The sequence below is a fragment of the Lepidochelys olivacea genome (assembly GCF_965140295.1).
Source record: "Lepidochelys olivacea isolate rLepOli2 genome assembly, chromosome: 9".
Classification (NCBI taxonomy): domain Eukaryota; kingdom Metazoa; phylum Chordata; order Testudines; family Cheloniidae; genus Lepidochelys; species Lepidochelys olivacea.
In genome coordinates this window covers 75,108,984-75,127,856 of record NC_140419.1, presented here as the reverse complement: position 1 = coordinate 75,127,856, position 18,873 = coordinate 75,108,984, and the positions used below count along the sequence as shown (strand labels likewise).

At 42.1% G+C, this 18,873-nt stretch overlaps 1 long non-coding RNA gene across 1 annotated transcript in view; it reads left to right on the top strand.

Annotated features, from left to right (window-relative positions):
* LOC311526515 overlaps positions 1–18,375 on the top strand; it is a 41,969-nt gene extending 23,594 nt beyond the window's left edge. Inside the window, exons 3-5 of the long non-coding RNA XR_014713039.1 lie at positions 10,820–10,882; positions 17,136–17,221; positions 18,125–18,375. This is a non-coding gene — a long non-coding RNA (uncharacterized lncRNA). The remainder of the gene's footprint in view (positions 1–10,819; positions 10,883–17,135; positions 17,222–18,124) is intronic.
* The last annotated feature ends 498 nt before the right edge of the window (positions 18,376–18,873 follow it).

The following is an 18,873-nucleotide window of genomic DNA, read 5'->3' as shown; positions in this document are numbered from 1 at the left end:
ACATTAGACTGGAAGACTCTCTCTCCCTGCAGCTCCTGCTGCTTTCTGTTATTCCCTCTCACCTTTTCTCCTGCCTGCCTGTTATGTCTCTTGTGCCCTCCTTCCTCCAGCACAGCACTCCACCATCTCTGTGCAACTAGAGCAGAGAGAATACATATGCACCAGCCGCAGACACAATTTTCCACACTCTGGGTCCTAGTGGCGCCCCCCCCACCACAGTCTGGTACCTGAGGTGGCCGCCTCAGTTCGCCTCATGGTAAGGCCAGCCCTGCACACATGTATTAACTGGAGAACAGATCTACTAAATACCTAACTAGCACGTCATACAATTGCTTGTTACTTCATTCTGTTTCACTTAGCCTACTGTTCTTCAAGAGTTAACTGTTCAGTCTTGTAAAAGCTGTCTGATAGTGGAATACCATCAGCAAAGTCAGAACCGTTTATCTCAGTCACACTGTGCTTCTTCAGGACAAATCTAAAGCCACAATTACAATTGTAATTTATTTTTAAACAGAGTCTTCCATACAGAGAAGCACCAGAAAATGCTTCATAGTTCATTTCATTATCTTGTTTCCTCTAGCACTTTAATAAAAGATTGTAATCACAGGGCAGCCGAATGCTAAGATGCAAAAGGATGTACTTGTGGATATTCCTACTTCTTTACAACATTTTCTCATTTGCCATAAACCACATTTGTGAGATCCACATATTATGAAGCTTTTTAAAACCAGCAGACTTTAACAATGAAAGAGCTGCCTCCCTTTTTAATGATGACCCTCAAAGCTTTGGTTAATAAAACCCCACATTAAATGCCAGGCATTTCCTGCTGTCTCCACCCTGTAGGTCTGCCTAACCTAATAGATGCTCATATTCAGTGAAATCCACTTGAGAGCCTGACCCATGGGTATGTTCGCTCTCCTCTAGCTGACAGGTGCATTCCTAAATCCTGTAAAGGACAGACAGTGATCTCAGAAAAGTGTCTTTATTTCCTGAAGTATTGGAAGAAGCAGAGACACTATACCAGGATACCTGCATATCTCTCTCTAATCTCTCTCTCTCTCTGTTACTGACTGTCTGACGTTATGAATTGATATTTTAATCATTCAGAGAACCTTAACTTTGCCACTCTTGCAATTTTTTTGGAAAAAGGGAGAGAGTAGTTATCAAAGACATTTAAGACCTCCAACAGCAAAAGAGAATACATTTCTTCCCTCAGCAAAACTAACAGAAGGTTAAAAATTAAGCCCCAAACCTGCAAAAAAATACGAACATGCTTAACTGTATCCATGCAACTCATCCCACTGAAATCAATAGGATTACAAGTGTGCGTAGATCTTTGCAGATTCAGGGCATTAACAAATCATATGAAGCAGGACATTCTATGATGAGTTATCTGGCCCAATCCTCCATCCATGCATACACTGAAGAGATAGTTTAGCTTTGGGAATAATTCTCTAGCATGGAAATACAGTGTGTATTCTTGTACGGGGTTAAAAAGCTCTACTGAATTACTAATTGTATAAAATTGCCACCTCACTATTGTCTCTATTCCTCTTCATAGCCAGGTGTCACATAAAGGTAACAAAATACTACCAATCAACAACTTTTTGAGGCAGAATGCTTACTGAATCATTAAGCTGGGCAATTTTTTTCCAGTTCCTGTGGATCTGCATGGACTCATTCCACAGAAACACAAAGCCTTCAACTAAATCCTATAAATCCTCCGCATCCTTAGATCACAGGACGCTGCAAAGCAATTGTCAAAAAACAACCTCCCGCACATTTTCAACTAGCCCATATGTGTATTACTCAGCAGCAAGGCACTAATATTGACTGAACCAGGTCATTGAAAGTCACACCAGTATTGCCACTAGCAACATGGTGCATGACAAACACTGTAATCTAAATTGATGGTGCAATCTAGTCGCGGGATTCTGAGGTCAGAATGAAACACAAAGGAATTAGGCCAAGAGCATGAAGCAACTCTTTCCTAATGCAGAGGGTCCGTGTCCATTACGGCTGTTTTTGAGTTAAGTTTCTCACTACACCTGGTGACTCTTGTGTGTCACGTCAAGATTATTACTCAGAAAGGACTTGCCTACATTGTAACCTCTTTCTGCAACCTGGCTCCTGCCTGCATCACAACCTGACAGGCAGCAGCCTGAAAAATAAAATATTCAACAGATTTCAGATACATAAATATGTACTACAGCTACAAAATACATGTTTATGAACATATCGTGGTCTTCTAAAAATGACTATTACTGTAATTTTGTATGAAGATATCAGTCCAGAGCATCAGCTGGTATACATTGGCACAGTTCCATTTACTTCAGTGAAGCTGCACTGATTTACACCATTTGAGGATGTGGCCCATTCCGTTTAAGATTCCACATCTAACTTTAGAAACTACTGACTGAGATTTCCAGCACTTAATTCTAAGGTGGTTACTCAATCCATTCTCAGGCACAACTCCCAGTAAAGTCAGCGGGAACAAGCTTGAGCAGGGACATAGTAAAAATTGAGTAAGGAGCTCAGAACCTAGCCCCTAGTGAATAATGAGTCACAAACACATACACCTACACAGTCTTCGTTTTAATGATCACGCTCTCCGGCCCTATCCTCACACTTAATTTTTCTTTGATAAATATGAGAAAGTCTAAGGTTAAAGTGAAGAGGTTACTATCTTTTGGGCTAGTGCCTATTGATTCTACAGTTTCTACATTCCAAATTGTGATAAGCAAAATGTGGGCTAATTACATGGAAAGGTCTGTTTATTCCTGCTGAGAATGTATACAGTACAGTACTTGGTTTAAAAGAATCTTTCTGCTTTATCCTTATTTAATGTTTGTATTTAAATGAGCAGTTGCCCAAACCTTGCCATGAGCCTCTAGGGTTTTCTAAGTATGTTTTGCAGCAGTATTCTTAGCATTCAGGTGGGAGGGGGAGGGAAGGAGGGAAATGATCTATTGCTGCAGTAGAAATGAAAATGGTAATGCACACATGAGTAATGCTTTGGTGCTCTGAGCTGTATGCTAGCTGAAGCTTAGTTGAACCACTTACTGATGCATGTACTGATTTAAGTCCAAACATCGCCTTTTAAAATTAATAACACAGTCAGTATTCCCATGGAATATTTCGGCCATGAAGGTGAATGTTATCATTATCTTACTTGTAGAAAGACATCAATAGTTTGAGTTCCTTTCAAACTCCTTCTTTATAAGTATTCAATAGTTAAATGTCTATTTGACAAATATGTTACTAGCCACAAACAAATTAGCTGGCAAAATCCATCATTCTCAAAGATGCAAATACATAACTAACCTGTAATCCAACATTATCTGGGTCTTGGCTAAAGAACTAAATTCAATCTATTCTCATTTCAAAGAAGGGTAGAGCAAAGTGCACTAACAAACTGTAAATGCATATCAACGGGGTCCACATGGACAGTTAGTTCGTGAGAGCCTAGTGCAGGATAGAGTCACACTCCAGTTTGTTAAAAGAAAAGGAGTACTTGTGGCACCTTAGAGACTAACCCTATACTGGAAACCTACTGACTGCTATTCCTACCTACATGCCTCCAGCTTTCACCCTGACCACACCACACGATCCATCATCTACAGCCAAGCTCTGTGATACAATCGCATTTGCTCCAACCCCTCAGACAGAGACAAACACCTACAAGATCTCTATCAAGCATTCTTACAACTACAATACCCACCTGCAGAAGTGAAGAAACAGATTGATAGAGCCGGAAGAGTTCCCAGAAGTCACCTACTACAGGACAGGCCTAACAAAGAAAATAACAGAACGCCACTAGCCGTCACCTTCAGCCCCCAACTAAAACCCCTCCAACGCATTATTAAGGATCTACAACCTATCCTGAAGGATGACCCAACACTCTCACAAATCTTGGGAGACAGGCTAGTCCTTGCCTACAGACAGCCCCCAACCTGAAGCAAATACTCACCAGCAACCACATACCACACAACAGAACCACTAACCCAGAACCTATCCTTGCAACAAAGCCCGTTGCCAACTGTGCCCACATATCTATTCAGGGGACACCATCACAGGGTCTAATAACATCAGCCACACTGTCAGAGGCTCATTCACCTGCACATCCACCAATGTGATATATGCCATCATGTGCCAGCAATGCCCCTCTGCCATGTACATTGGTCAGACTGGACAGTCTCTACGTAAAAGAATAAATGGATACAAATCAGATGTCAAGAATTATAACATTCATAAACCAGTCAGAGAACACTTCAATCTCTCTGGTCATGCGATTACAGACATGAAAGTTGCGATATTACAACAAAAAAACTTCAAATCCAGATTCCAGCGAGAAACTGTTGAATTGGAATTAATTTGCAAATTGGATACAATTAACTTAGGCTTGAATAGAGACTGGGAGTGGCTAAGTCATTATGCAAGGTAACCTATTTCCCCTTGCTTTTTCCTACGCCCCCCTCCTTAGACGTTCTTGTTAAACCCTGGATTTGTGCTGGAAATGGCCCAACTTGATTATCATACACATTGTAAGGAGAGTGATCACTTTAGATAAGCTATTACCAGCAGGAGAGTGGGGTAGGGCGAGGTATTTTTTCATGCTTTGTGTGTATAAAAAGATCTTCTACACTTTCCACAGTATGCATCCGATGAAGTGAGCTGTAGCTCACGAAAGCTTATGCTCAAATAAATTGGTTAGTCTCTAAGGTGCCACAAGTACTCCTTTTCTTTTTGCGAATACAGACTAACACAGCTGTTACTCTGAAACTCCAGTTTGTTGTGAACTAAATGTTTGTGTGAACAAGCCCTCCGGGTTTCCTTTCAACCAAAGCATTTTTGAGACTGTCGCATTGAATTTCCTCCTGTAATTTTTATCTGGAGTATTTTGCTTTTAATACTAGTTATTATTTGTGCTTAGACTTTATTTATGTGATTTTTTTATATAATATGCTACGTGCACTAAATCCTTTCTTTCATGCTTTATGAGACACGGAAGAGGAGAACAGATGTGCAGCTCCAGGGTTAGTAATACTGAACCATATCTTCCCCTACAAGACAACCTTGCAGATTACTGGGATGACCTTAGGCATCACTGGTCTTCCCCATGCTGGGTGTTTTCTTGGCACATCTCCAGGCCCCCCGTCTCCCCTCACCCTGCTGCTGTGGCTTGATTAATGATGCAACTGAATGCCACCTTCCTTCTGCCATTCAGAAAAGCTGGAGAGGGGAAATCCAAGGTGTTGTCTTGAGCTGTCTGTAAGAGCCATACTGAGAATTCAGGGGTGAGGGGGAGCAATCTCATTCCTTCCACCATCACAAAAACCAAGGTAGCATTGGAAACACACACACACACACACAACTTTGCAGCACTTCCTACTCCCTCTGTGGGAAGTGTTCTCATATGGGAAGTCCTCCCCTCATTGATAAAATGCAGCCACCTCTAAGTGAAACATGGCAGCTGTTTAGCAACACACAGCAACAGCAACAGCGAACACCACTTCAGGCCAGGGATTGACAAGGAGTTGGACTAAAGCTGGAATTTGGTCACGATACTGGTACTCTCGTGAAAGATTTTAAGGGCTCGTTAATGTCCACAAGTAGTCAGGACTTTGATACAATATAGTAACTTCTAACACCACATTCAGATATTGATTCAGCACTGACTCAGAGGGGAAAGTGCCACCCCCAAATCACCAGCACCTCATTTGGATTACATGCAGTGCATATGCACACCCTTTTCTTTCTGTGGATACCCTTTGAATGCACAAAGAAACCTATGCGTGTATAGCTACATTATATAAATCAGACATTTATACATATAATGTGCTGTCAGACTTTTGAGTTTTAACTATTTGACTGATGTGGTAGCTGGGAAATCAGATGTATTTTTATAGCTTCCGGATGCACAAATCAATTACACACCAATTCAACTGCTTCACTGTGGAAGAAGCATACAGTCAATGATGTCAGCAATCTCTTGCTGTCATGGAAGCCAGCGTTGTCACCAAGCACTTCTTTTCTCCCATGCTAAAGTAATCTAAGGAAAGCTACACCAAGAAGCCTTGGGGCTTTGACTAAGCAGCTAAAGTTAATGATTTTGATTTCAGATATTTTAGTGGATTGTTGTTTAAGCTGAAACCTCTATGAGACTTAAAGGGAGACCACATGTTTAATTCAAACACTATAGCCAGAGCTGATTGAACTCTTCATTATGAATAATAATTGCATAAATTTTTCCCCTTTCAGTTAGCAAATTGTCTGTGGACCAATTCTTATTTTCTAATAACCCCATTCACTTTTTCTAAGTACTTATAGGTAAGTCTGCGTAAAGTTGTGACCCATCCTCTGCAAATTAAGTCACATGTTTCCGCTCCCTGAAAGGGGGTTAATCCTGCAAGGGGCTGAGTGTGCTCACCACTCACTGAGCTCAGCAAAAGTTGCGGGTGCACCGTAGCTCACAAAAGTACTCAGGATCCTGCAGGAACAAACCCCAGATGAATGACATTTTTTAAACAAGAGCCTAAAAAATAGGGGAGGGGGAAATCACATTTCAGGGTGAATTGTTGGACAAATAATAATTTATATTACAGTTTGTGAAACTTTTCTAAATACCCAGTGATTTGTCCAATTCTCTGTAAATACAGCATATGACCCCATGACTCATAGCAAACCAAGCTATTCACAACAATACTCTCAGATTTACTATTCAACCTGCTATGTGCATACAGCAGTGTGTTGAATTGTTAAAACTGGGCCAAAGGTGGGATTACAGAGCTAAGAGAGTGTGGATTGCTAAAAGAAGAGATTGTTGAACTAAATATTTGGAAGAATTAAGGCTATTGGGAGAGAACTGTAGGCAGAGGGAGATAAAATAATTTAATACTGAATATTTGGCAGACTCCTTAAAACATGTTTATAATGCAGATGGGAACGTGGGTCTGATCCATTCACTGAGCAAGCAACTTGCTTCCTATTATAGCAAATAAGGCACATTGTCAAAGGGCTTTTGCTTATGATGACTTGGTCAATATTACACAGTGAAAGAGATCTCATAGCAAACCTAAGTGTATGAAAATTGTTAATGAGCTTGGTTAGAAGGGGAATAGTTTATAAATTATTCTATAATATGCTGCTTTGGAGGTTTTGTGTGTTTGTTTTTCTCCTCTGTTCTGATTTCTACGGGATTCTTTGCCCTTCTCCTCCTGATATGGATTTTGATCTCTTCCTCCTTCTGTGTTTTCTGATTTTGTATTTCCTTTTCTTCATTTTGTACCTAATCGGCATTTTATTATTAATCATGTTTATTACAGTAGTGTCTAAGGGTCAACCAAGAATTGTGCTAGGCACTGCATGGACACATAGCAGTAGACAGTCTCTATCTTCCATCCTTCAATCTACATCCCCTTTCCACCTAGTCTTTGCCCTCACTTGCCCTCTCCTTTATCTATTCATCCACATTTTTTCACCAGTTACTTGTTCCCCTCGCCCCATCATCGTCCTGGGAAATAGCCCACTGTCTGCCTTTGAATTCTGAAAAGTAAGATGCCTTCTATACCCATGGACATGTGGAGAAAAGCATTCCCAATTGCCAATCGTGGGAGACTCAGACGCTGTAGTAGATATGACTGTGAACTAAAAGGACCAAGTGAACCCCAGTCCTGATGCAGTTTGCAAAAAGGGAAAAGGCTACATTAAAAAAAAATCTTGGTGTTCTGAACGATCTGGCCACCCTACTCAAGCAGGCTGGAAAGAAGGGAGCAGCCCATTGGAGAGTCAGCTTTGCAACTCTATGATGGGGCAGAGACAAGCCACCTACCCTCAACTAGGGTGCAGTTTGTGTCCATTGTGCTAGCACAGTTGACTCAAGCCGTAGGTCTCTAAATAGGGATATTTCAGTCATTGGGGACAACTCAAGCTCAGGGTAGGACATAAGAATAAATATAAACCTTGCGGATTGAGAATTAAGAGGCTCATTTGGGGGAACCATACTCACTGATGCAGGCCCCAGAGAAACCCTTGAGCACAGTTCTGTGGGACCATGAGCACTACTAGCCACACAGGAGATGCAGAAGGGCCTACTGAGACCGCCAGACAGCACCAGGAAAACAGAAACCGCATCAAGCTCAGGCCTGATTTTGTTTGCCCTCTAAGAAAGAGATGGGTATGAAGAGACACTTGTGGTCCTAGAGTTGAGGAACCCCAAGAAGTCAGGTTCCCCTTGTACCTCTCTGTTGAACAATCACCCAGTAGAACTTCCTAGGGACTATATCTTCCATATTTTTTTCCAGTAAAGTGTAATATATCAAGTCTATGGGATGAACAGCCTTTCTTCCTGCAAGCCCTAGTAAAGATCATCTTTATTAGTAGACATGTGAGTGTGACTATTAGGAACCCTCCTAAAACAGGACCCTATTAGGCCTAGCATTTGAAGTGCCTTCAGCACTTACCTCAGAGCCTCTTGTACACCTGGCATGATACCAAGTATCTAAAAGGATTTGGTGTGCTACAACACTTATAGCACTTTACCGGGGTTGATTTCAGCTTCTTGTCTCCTATACCAATGGAGTCAGCTCTCTTGTTTGCTGCTACAGCTCTGCAGCGAAAGCAGAAATCAGTGCCAAGGATTCAGTGGCAGATGAAGAAGCAGTATTTTCTTTCTAAAAACACAATTTTATAATGTTTTTGATAAATACAGGAAGGATTTTGGAAAAACATACTAAAGTTCTTGAAGCTGGAAGAGGCTAGGAATTTTGAACAACAAAAATTAAGCAGTGGTCCCTTAGGAGTTATTTTCTGTTCTTCTTCCAAGCTGGTAATAAGGAGAGTGGAATGGGGGGTTGAATAACCACTGTCTCCATGGACTACAGCAAGTGAGTCTGGATGTGTGCATGTGTGGTGATTAGATGTTGGATTTGATTGCTAGCATGGTGAAGGAGAGCCATTTTTTCAAGAACTTTAATGTGAACAAGACTGTCATGAGAGAGATTGTTCTTCAGCTACTTGTGGTGATCAGAAATTACAACTGAAAATAGCCAGGAAAAGCTTTAAAGGTAATACGTTCAACCAAATCAATCAAATCTCTGTTTCGCATAAAGAATCTATTGGACAACTCTTTATTTGAGTTTCTTTTATAGTTTAACACCTTCTAAATGAGGGTTAACGCCAATGACAGGTTGTAAGGAATGTGGTTCAAATATAAACAAAAGTGAGAAGCTGATTCTATGTGTAGTACAATTATCATCATCTTTGTTTATGTCTAACTTCTTATTTGTGAAACATCTTTCCTCAGACATGTCAAATGCTTTCGCTGAGGTCTAAGTTCAAATCAAGTGTGAGTAAAGAACTAACCTGCTTTGAGTTATCTGAGCACAAAAAGGCAACTTATTTTTTTAAAAGGGACTCTTCTTCCAAGTTTGCACAAATCAAAAATAGGTCAACTGACTTTGCTAAAACGTTATTTAAAAAAAAAATTATGTTGTGGCTGAGGGAAAGCAAGAGAAAAAAAATCAATAAGAATAGTCATAGTCAATGTCTTATATTTATATAGAATCATTCATTCTGCAGGATCCCAAATTTTAACAGCACACAATGCAACACTATACAACAATTTAGGGACCTGATTCAGGAAAGCACTTAAGCATGTGCTTAACTCAATTGAGTTCAATAGGCCTTAAGCACATGTTTAAAGTTAAGTAGTACATATTTCAGTGAATTTCTGAATCAGGTTCTAGAACAGGAAGTGAAGAGTACCTTATCCAGTTTAAAATGTAGCATTTTACCCACACTAGAATGTGGACTGGACACCAAGGATACGCTCCTAGAGCCCAATCTGCATGTGCCATACAGAGTTAAGCTGCAACAGGAAGTTTAAGGTTGCCATGTATCCTGCAGGACACGCTTCTTGGTGACTCTCAGGATGTTTCTTGCACTGGAGCTGGAAGATGTAATTTCTGGCTCAAGTAGACAAAGTCCTGCTAGCTCTGATCAGGCTAGTGCTTTAATCAGGCTAGCTCTGATCAGGCAGTGCATCTGGACAGCATGAGTGACAGGAGGGGCTAGCTGCCTGCATGCATACCTAGGGTTTCAGACAGGACAGTATTTGGAATGGCTAGCCCCTCCCACTGCTTGTACTGCCACAGCCACACTTCTATTTTTAGCGTGCTAGCTCGATCAAAGCTGGCACAGGTATGTCTACCCAAGCTGCAACCAGTTCCAGTGTAGACATACCATCAGACTCACACCACCAAATGCTGGACCAATTGTAGAGTCTGAGGCCAAGAACACAGCCAGGCTAGGTTACAGCAGCATCAGTACCTCACTCATCACTGAAATACTGTAATACATGAAAAAGCCTTATTCACATGATCACTCCTTCCTCACATGAGGAGTCAGACTGAAATCTACTATTACTCATATGAGTAAGAGTTTGTAGGATTGTATCATAAAAGAGCTATGGAATACTGCTAAATTAGCAGTGTATGGGGAACAGAATTGGAATGGAAATTTAGTTTATTTGGCTGATTTTAGGTTCTTATTGTTTCTGGATGGGGCAGGTAACCTTCCGAAAGACCTCCACTAGTACAAAATCTACTGACATTTTAGCCCAAGAAGAAACACCTTGAGACAGTTCTGAGGGAATTAAAATAGGGATCTATGCTCCGCTCCTGAAAAGATTTAAGCACCTGTGTTTTCTGACTGACATGAGTGGTCTCACTGATTCGAAACTTGTTTGCATGATTTCAGGAATGACATCAATGGGACTACTCACATGAGTAAAATTATGGATGTACTTTAATCTTTGCAGGATTGGAATCGTGGAATGGAATACTCATACTTACTCTTGCAGAGGACAAAAGGAATTGGAAAGGTACTCGTACCTATTTTGGTACATTGCTAATTGCATTTTTAAGGGACAGGCATAATTTTTTTCTCCCTCTTTCTTTGGGCTCATTCAAACATGTTTACGCTTCTGCATGAATTAAAAAAAAACAAACTTTGCAATTCATCTTAAACAATTTGGACCAAAATCATCCTATTGATTTCAGTGCAGTCACTACACTGGAGATAAATGTAGTCCCTCACTTAAAAAATAAATCAACAAAATGCATTTTCACTTCTACGTAAATGGAACAATGATACATGCTAGCTCACTGTTGTAGTTAGGATATTCCTTTTGACACAGTGGAGAAGAGAGTTACCAAAATACATAATCAATGCACCACATATGTTTTCCACTTTCATGGTATTTGGAAGAGAATACATCAAAGCTGCTCAGTTTTGCCTGGTCTTAAACCAGTTTTGTTCTGGAGTCTCAACCCCTGTTTTTAGAGGACCTGCTCCTCTCTCAAGTTGACATGCACCTAGCTACACTACCTAGCTGTGTTGTGGGATGCCAAAGACAGGGCAATACTTCACATAATTTCCATGTCATTCACACAAGTTTTGGAACACAATGTGCAAATCAGGATTGTGTGACTCATTCCCTGATAGCGAGATAGTTCCCTTAGTCTTCACTTCAGCCAGCCAGGCCCAAGTTGTCAAATGTGAAACTTGTGCCGAATAGAGAAAGCCCTGTGGGTACAGCAAGTACAATCTTGCTTAATTCTTATCTTTAAAAAATAGACAAGAAATGATATGATCTCTCCTCCCCCTCAGCAGCCCAATTACACAATATTCTAAGTTATAAAAATGGGCTCTTGCCCAGGTCCATGTCTGAGGGATCCCCAGATTTCCTCTTCAGTGTGGTACCTTTGCTCCTTTGATGTCTCCTATCCTCCCAGTCACTGTCAGGGCTGAGTAGATCTAGAATTTGTTAGGATAGTTTGAGGTATTTAAAACTTATTAGTTGCTAGAGAGATGGAGGGGGAAAATACAGAAACAGACATGGTTAAAGAAAACAACAGAGGCAGAAACAGACGGTGATCCTGCTCATTGCATCACGTGTGCACTGTTGCATGCCATTGCTTTTTTTAGTGACACTAAGGCAAATGAGGAGTCAGCAGTGGAAGGAAGGTTGTTTAGTTTGTTTGATTCACATGGGCACAATAGAGGAAATCCAGCATTTCCAGTCAGAGAGGAAGGTCAGCTTGGAGAAGAGTGACCTACTATTTTGCAAGCTAGAGTTTATACACAGTTTTATTCAGCCCTGAAAACTCTGGCTCTCTTCAAAAACAGGCAGATTATATGAATGGCTTCAGCCCCAAATAATAACACTACATTTTTATTTTTATGGCCCTCCAAACCCAGAGGAAGGGTTGGTTCAAGGGAATTTCAGTGTCTGACCTTTCTTCACTCCTCTTGCCCCAGACAATGGCTGTGTGTGTTTTTGCAGAGAAATAAAGGAGTCGTTGATGGTGGTTTCCTACTAAAGAGGAGAAAAGAGGAACAGATGACAGAAGGACTGAAGCTGGTTAACATTTTTCTGTCAAAACATTTTTTTCACTGAAAAACAGCCTTTTTTTAAAAAAAATGAAAATGTTAGTTTGTCTCTAATATTTCCAGTTTTTCAATTAAAAAAATCAAAAATGGAAATACAAAAACCACCAAACCCAGAAAATGTTTTAACTTTCGTAAACCAAAACTGAAATGTTTATGGGTTTTGGTTGTTTCAGGTTTTTGAACCTTAGAAGTTTGAGGTTTTTTCCCATCAAAACATCAGATAGAATAAGAAGTTTCAGAAAAGGTTTCCCCCCCCCCATTTCTTTTTTAAGTTTTCCACAGCAAAAACGTACCGTTTTCTACCAGCTTTGTGCCCTCAGAGTTGCTGTGCCCTCACAGAGCCCTCAGAGCTCAAGGTACAGTGGATAAGCAGTAAAGAGTAAAGACACTGCTGTTTCAGCCTATCCCTCTTGGGACGGCGTCTGTGTGGGCGTGTGGTAGGCATGCTCTGGGAAAAGATTTGGCACTGTTCTATGAGCCAGTCCTGTCCAAAGTCACCTGAGCACCTTGTGACCACCTCTCCCTCAAAATATCTTACTAGGCAAGTGTTCCAATAATAAACCAGATCCAACATACATATTCACCAACAACCCACCACATTAGCAATAATAAATGAATCCTCACAAGCAAATACAAACTGACTAGGAAACCAAATGTTTTTCCCAGAAGGGTGTCACTGATGACCGTGTGTATGGCTTTTCTTTAGGGAGCTGGCTATCTGCAGTGTGGACAAGAATGTCTTGACCACAGCTGCTGAGGCAGAAAAGCCATTTGTACTGTCACTTTTCAGAACCACACTTCAAGGTTGCCCAGAGAACCTTGATTTTTGAAAGCCTTGGTTTTTGAGTTCTTAAACTGTTAACTTTCACATTATATTAACATGGATTCATGTATTTAATTAGATTATAATTAGGGATAGATCTGAACCAAAACCTAAATGTGTGTGGGATGTGAGGACTTGGAACCAAGCTACAAAAATAAGATCTGGAGTCAGACTTCATCTATTATTTTAAACAGTGCATCTATTATTTTAAACAGTGTAACATTCTTATTGTGGGGTTCAACGTTCATTGTCGCTCAGTAATCCATACCTACTGTGTTCAGCTTTCTAATAAAAAAAATTGGCCCAAATTTTCAGAAGTGGCTAATGACTTTGGGTGTTTCAGTTTCTGGGCGCTCAATAAGAAACACCCAAAATGATGAGTTACTTATAATGTAGGCTGTTTTTTCTGTCAGCTCTGTGCATTCAACCCATGTTCTGCAACTCTACTGGAATGGGTTCTTAGGCCATTTTATGCTTTCAGCGACACCTGTGCAAACCCACTGCCTTCAGGAGGTTTGTACAAGTGTAACAAGCTAGAACTTTGTTCAACAACATAGAACTAACTGGACTTTAGAATAACAGTTCTGCTGCTGATAATCAAGGACAACTAGAATTTCAATGGCAGTCACTTGAATCCTGGGGGATGGGAAGAATAGGGCCCTGTTCTCTTTCTCAGTTGTATTGGCTCAGCAGGAATAACAGGTGTGAAAATAGTAGATATCAGATTGGATTCTGATTAATATACATTGGGAGTGGGCTCTGCTGAGTATGAAGAGGCTATTTTTCCATAGCTCTTTTTCAGAGTAGAACTGCACTTACACTGTCTATTAATACGTGTATTTATTAGAATTACTATTACTGCAAAATATGTGTAACGTGGGTGAACTGAAGTTATTAGAAGAACCTTAACACTAGCAGCTCTTGACTTTTGAGCATTTTCAGCTATAAATTTAAGGTAACATTAGCTACAATTTTGAATTTGTTTCCTCATTTTGTGTGTTTTTTAAGAAAAAAGAGGAAGGTGACAGTTGATAAAAAGCCCAGTCTCGTGGATTTCCTGGTGCACTTCCACAGGTGAAAGTTCATAATCTTTGGGACTTTGCAGTGAATTCAGTATGGTGACCAGATGTCCCGATTTATAGGGACAGTCCCGATATTTGGGGCTTTGTCTTATAGGGGCCTATTACTCCCCACCCCCATCCCGATTTTTCATACTTGCTATCTGGTCACCCTAGAATCCAGTCTGTATTATCTTACATACACACCCCAACCACATTCCCCCTCTCCCTACACAAAGGTAGAAAAGTGGAGATTATTCCTCCTGTGCAGTAACTCTTCAAGTAATTCTTCAGGATGAGTGTCCCTGTGGGTGCTCCACTCCAGATGTTGGTGTGTCCCTGTGCCTTCACTCGGAGATTTTTACAGCAGTACTCACACAGGCCGCACACGATGGTGCCTCAATAACGCACGCACAGCCCGGGCTCCTCAGTTCCTTCTCTACAACGGAGACCACTCCAAACTCTGAAGTAGAGGAGAGGAGGGTGGGTAGTGGAGTACCCACAGGAACACTCATCTCGAACAACATCAGGTGAGTAACCTCCTCTATGAGAGAGAGAGATGTCCCTGTGGGTGCTCAACTCCAAGAGACTGAAAAGCAGCATCTCTTGAGGAGGTAGGGACTTTGGATCTAGTAAGAAAGCTGTAGACAGCACAGCTTGGCCCATTTGAGGGTCCCTGAGTAAGAGCATAATGTTTAGCAAAGGTATGACCCGAAGCCCAGGTGGCAGCTTTGCACATATCTGTGAGGGGAATGTTACATAAGAATGCCACCAACATTGACACAGGTCTGGTGGAGTGTGCCCTAACAGAAGTTGAAGGATTCATATTATTTAGTTGGTAGCATAGGTGGATGCAGGCTGCTATCCAACTGGATAGTCTCTGGGTAGAGATCGATTTGCCTCTGGATCGTTCTGCAATGAAATGAAAAGTTTAGGGGAAGCCCTAAATGGCTTAGTCCTGTCCAAATAAACACGCTGAGTGTTTGCATTGCTGCTTCGAAAGTGTTTGCATGCAGTTTAGGAAAGAAGGTTGGTAGATGGATAGGTTCATTGAGGTGGAAGGACGAATGCACCTTCAGGAGAAATTTGGAATGTGTTCAGAGTGTGACTTTGTCCTTAAAAAGCATAGTGTATGGTGGGTCAGCCATAAGCGCTCCAAGTTCTCCTATACATCTGGCAGATGTAATGACAACTAAAAACATAGTTTTCATGGATAGATGTTGGAGGCAGCATGTTGCTAGCGGCTCAAATGGTTGGTGCATCATGTGAGGACCAAGTGCAAGTCTCAGGGTTGAGTGGGTGGTCCAGGTATAGGGTCTGGAGGCCCTTGAGGAACCGCTTTGTGATGGGGTTGACAAAGATAGTAGTGTCTCGGTCTTATAGTGAAACACCATAATTGCTTCTAGATGTACCTTTATGGAGCTAAAGGAGAGCCCAGATAGTCTAGTAGTAGTGAAAGAGGCGCAGAAGCAGGAATGGTTTGCCTGGCGGAGCACCAGTGAATGAACCTAGGCCACTTATGGACATAGCACAACACAATCCACATGTACCACCTATGTGACAGTACTCTTTGTACCTGTTCAGAGCAATCTAGTTCCTCATTAGAGAACCATTATTGAGCCATGCTTTGAGGTGCAGCATCATTATTTTGGGGTGGTGTAGTTGACCCCTGTGTTGTGAATATAGGTTTGGAAGGGGCAGGAAATGGAATCGGGGAGCAAACTGACATCCTTGTTACAAATGGGTACCATGTCTGCCTGGGCCATGTAGGGGCTATTAGTATGACCCTGGCCCTCTCCACTTGTATTTTTTGTAATGCCCTGTGAAGAAGCGATATCAGGGGAAATGCGTATAGTAAATTGTCACTCCATTTGATCAGGAAAGCATCTCACATCGAGTGCTTTCCTAAGCCCGCTCTGGAACAGAATTCTGGGCATTTCTTGGTGGTCGTGGTTGCAAAAAGATCCAGTTGTGGGTAGCCCCATATTTTGAATATGTTGTGTAGGATTGTATCGTTTATCTCCCATTCATGATCTAGGGGGAAAGATCTGCTGAGGTCATCTGCAGTGGTGTTTAGTGAACCAGGTAGGTAGGAGGCTGAAATGTGATATTGTGTTGGAGGCACCAATTCCAAAGTTTCATAGCCGCCATGCAGAGTGAGTGGGATTGAGCTCACCCTTGTCCGTTTATATAAAACATGCAGTTGGTGTTGTTGGTCATGATCCTGATGTGTTGGTTCTGGATATGTGGGAGAAATTGGTGGCAGGCGTTGTGGATTGCTCAGAGCTCTCATAGCTTTATGAGTGTAGTGAAGCTTCTGTAGGGGACCAGAGTCCTTGAGTGGTGTGGTGTACCATATGTGCCCCCCAATCCATGAGGGGAGCATCTGTGGTAATTATAACAGAGGGGGACTCCTGCATGAACGGGATTCCGGAGCAGAGGTTGTGTGGAAGAGTCCACTGTGTGAGTGAGTCCTTGACTTTGGTAGGTATGGATAGAAGTTTGTTTAGACCATGCACATTTGGTCTGTAGATGGTGGTCATCCAACCCTGCAGGCACCACAAGTAAAGGCATGCATTCTTGACCACAAAAGTGCAAGAGGCCACATGGCCGAGAAGTTGCAGACAGTCGTGGACAGTGACCTGGGGGCTTCTTTTGCAACTTGGCGACAAGATTCTTTATGGTGTTGAATCTGTCAAATGGGAGAAATGTAAGTCTGGTTATGGAATCAAGGTGAGCGCTTATGAACTCCAGTTGTTGAGTAGGGGTTAATGTGGATTTTTTTTGTTTATTATTTGTAGGCCAAGCCCTGGAAGCAGTCAATGGTCATTTCTGTGGCTTGGATGGCCTCATCGAGAGTGTGCGACTTGAGCAGGCAATCATCCAGGTAAGGAAAAATTATTACTTCTTTTTTCTAGCGGTGCACCATTGCCACCATGAGAATTGTGAAGAAGACGCAGGGTGCTGTTTAAAGGCCACAGGGCAGAACCCTGTATTGGTAGTGATTTGAGCCCATAACAAATCTGAGAAAAATGCCTGTGGGCAGGGTGTATAGTTACATGCAAATAAGCATCCTGCAGGTTGAGGGCTGAAAACCAGTCTCCCTGCTCCAGAGCTGGAATTATGGTTGTGAGGGTAACCATTTTGAATTTTTGCTTTTTAACAAACTTGTTGAGTAGCCTGAGGTTGAGAATGGGTCGCCATCCCACACTTTTCTTTTCTGTCAAAAAATAGTGGGAGTAAAACCCCTTTCCTCTGTGCTGATTGGGCACTGTCTCCACTGCTCCTATTTGTAGAAGATGTTGCACCTCTTGGTGGAGCAAGTGGTCGTGAGAGAGGTCCCTGAAGAGGGACCGGGTGGGGGAGGGTATGGACAGGAAGTTGATGGAATAGCCCAGTCAGATGACCTCAAGGGCCCATCTGCCCATAGTGATGGCTCGCCAGTTGTGGTAGAATGGGAGCAAACAGTGATCAAAAGGTTGGATGGGAAGTATAAGCGCTGGAGTGGGTGGGAGGTCTTCTATACCCTCAACCAAGGCTTCAGATCTGCTTATTAGGTGGAGGGGGTTGAGACGGTGCCAATGGTGTGAGGTGTCATCGTTGATGCCTAGATCTCTGGCTTTGCTGCTGATGGTCGTACGGCCTCTGTTGTTGTTGTGTGTAAGCTGGGTATCATGGGTATTGGTAAGGCTGATACCTGTATTGCCTTCTTTTAGTATGGATGTCTAGGGATCTCAGCGTCACTTGGAATCCTTCCTGATGTGCAGCACCTCATTGGTTTTCTCTGCAGATAACTTCTTGTCATCGACGGGGAGATCCTCCATGGTATTTTGTATCTTGCATGGGAAAGAAGAAGAGGTAAACCATGAAGCTTGACGCATAACAACGGCCATCATGGTGGACCTGGCAGCTGTGTCTGCAGCATCAAGGGCAGCCAGCAGTGCCATGAAGGAAATAATCTGCCCTTCAGAGACTACTGCTCTGAATTGTTGTCTCTTGTCTTCTGTAATGTCATTAATAAAGTCCATGAGTTTCCCACAATTCCTGTGGTCCTGTTTGGCTAGTAGGACTACATAGTTTGTCACCCTGAATTGCAGCGTAGATGATGCATAAACTTTGTGGCTGAGTAAGTCCATTCTTTTACTGTCCCTATCAGAGGGAGTGGACCGGAAATGTTGCTGTTTGTTCCTTTGGTTGGCAGCTTCTACTATCAGTGAATCTGGTGCTGGATGCGTGAAAAGGAACTCAGAGCCCCTGGAGGGGACATAGTATTTCTGGTCTGCCCTTTTGTAGGTAGGGGGTGTGGTGGTTGGGGTTTGCCAGATATTCTTGACAGGGTCCAAAATGGCTCCATTAATAGGTAGGGCCATCTTGGAGGAGGTTGAAGGGTGTAATATGTCGGTCATCTCACGCTGAGACTCCGACACCTCCTCCGGAGTGATCTTGAGCTCATTAGCCACTCTTTTGAAGAGCTCCTGAAAATGAGTAAAATCATCTGCTGCTGTTGGGGGTGGGGGCATAATAGTCTCATCTGGTAAG